We start from the raw sequence: 2,500 nt of genomic DNA, 5'->3' as shown, positions 1-2,500 counted from the left end.
ATTCACTAAAGCGGGCCTTTTAAACTTCAAAGCTTGGTTCAAACGCTCTAATTGCTGACAATAGACTTGCGCATTGATTCTTGCATTAGGTGGTAACAATTCGAAGTGAATTACTCCTTTGGAATCCCACCAGATAGAGAGAAGAACCTTTTTCCCATGAAATTCCCTCCTTGACTGTGGTTGAGCTTTTTCCCTTTTACCAAGCCACTGTTTACGATGTTTAACATTTCGATAGAAGATCCATTTTCCGTCACTAGTCACAAGTCTATCCAAGAAGGGTGAAATGAGTTCGCGAGAATGGAGAGAAGAGCAGATGTCAACTCGGCATTTGCGGTTGCTTTCGGACAATTCATGAGGCCCCAATAGACCCTTGCTCAAGGTGCCACGCAGTGGGGCCGAACCCAGAACCATGTGGTTTGTAAGCAAGCTCTTTACTACACACCCACTCCTGCGTCTATATATATATATATATATATATATATATATGTATGTATGTGTGTGTGTGTGTGTGTGTGTTTGTGTGTGTGTGTGTGTGTATGTGTTTGTGTGTGTGTATATATATATATATATGATAAGCTTCTTTCAGTTTCCATCCGTCCACCAAATCCACTCACAAGTCTTTGGTCGGCCCGCGGCTATTGTAGAAGGAACTTGCCTAACGTGACACGCCTGGAACTATGCGGCTGCGGAGCAGACACGTCTAACCCCACAACCCCACTTGCGCCTCATTATTTTTATTTTTAGTTGTTTCAAGTTAGTTATGGCCAAAAGCCACTCTAGCAATGACCATCGCATCTCATGAATCCTTTAGAATCCTTTTATTCAATATTACTCTCTGAAGGCAGCAGTAATGACTGGACCGAAGTTTAGCTGCTATTTCCTGCAAGTTGTGCGTCCACATAGTGTATTGACTATATACTTTATTATAGAACGCTTCAAGATGAAACATCAACTGCGGGTGGTGACGGTGGTGACGGTGCAGTGCTGGCGGCGGCGGTGGTGGTGTGTCTGATTTAGCGTGTGTGTGTTTGTGTGCGTGTGTATGTGTGATGTGTGTGTGTGTGTGCACGCGCGCGCAGGTTTGTGTCAGAATGATCTATAAAAATTTTATCAGTCAATAATATGTACCTCTGATCAGCAAACATCAAACAATTGACTGCGTAATATTGTAATATAGAGAGATAAATCTGTCTTTCTTTCTTTCTTTCTTTCTTTCTTTCTTTCTTTCTTTCTTTCTCTCCCCTCTCTCTCTGTGCATCTGGGATTGGTCAAACTGATGCAGACACCTCTGATGAGAATCCAACAAGATTCGAAAATCGATTCAGGTTGTTCGCCATTTTATCCTGTTTACAGAGAAACGGCTAAATTAGTGCTTGTCATGTAATCTACTCTATAGGTTACATATATGTATTTATACACACACACAGACACATATGAGTGGTTGAACAATTGTCACAAGTCAAACGAAACGGCACTCAGCGAAATGGAACCACAGTCAAAATATATCGCTTCGAGTTTCAGACAAAAACTCTTCAGGATAAATTTGCATTGAACTAAATGAAACCAACACGACAACTGAGTTTAAAACCACCAAGTAAAGTTCGATGATATGTTGACTGATTAGACATAATGTCGACATGTTGACAGCATAAGCAGTGTGTAGCTGTTGACAGCAAATATGTATTGAACTGGTAACAAGTTTGTATTTGTACACACCATTGCTTAGCGCTGTCACTCCATATTTTGGTTACGGAGAGCTGATGAATAGTACAACCAATCATTGAATGGTGACGGAAATATTATGAGGGATCTCTCTCTTGTGTCAGTTCGCAGCGTCTGCCTTTCCGGCCTCTGCAACTGAAGAGGAGGTAATCACTCCGAAATACGTGCATCCCACACTCTGGTTAGGTGGCTCCATGAGATGGCTTGATATATATACAGTAATGTCTCGCTATACAAGTTAAGTAAAAACTCGTGAAACAGAGCAATAATTTCCCATAGTTGCAATAAATTGTATATCATTCCTAGAAAAATATTTTACCGATACAATTTATAATACTCGTAAATAAATGGCAATAAAACAACAGGAGAATATAAATAATGTTTTATGTAAAGTAAAAAGAATGTCAAGATCATTCATAATAAAAAAAATATCATAATCGTTTTCTGAATCACTTAAACATGCAGTAGACTCACGCACACCATCATTTGTAGACGCGATCGCCGATTCACAAGCACTTGTAGACAGATTTGTAGATTTCTTTTTTAAAAACAAGTTTTGAGTTGTTTGCTTATAAAGTTGTTTTCGCTCTCTGTAAGTTTCTCGGTAACATTTTATCAATATGAAGCATTTGTTATGGTGGTAAGAACTTCCGCACTTCTTTCAAACTTTGTATCTTGTGCTTGAAAAGTAAAACCAATAAACCGGGGGTCTCGTAGAGTGAGGGATTACTGTACACAGGGCCAGACTAAGGCCCATTGTGGTCCTTAGCACTTAAAA

The sequence above is a fragment of the Octopus bimaculoides genome, chromosome 10 (genome assembly GCF_046866305.1).
Source record: "Octopus bimaculoides isolate indiv1 chromosome 10, ASM4686630v1, whole genome shotgun sequence".
Taxonomy (NCBI): domain Eukaryota; kingdom Metazoa; phylum Mollusca; class Cephalopoda; order Octopoda; family Octopodidae; genus Octopus; species Octopus bimaculoides.
Note: the sequence above shows the minus strand (reverse complement) of the source record.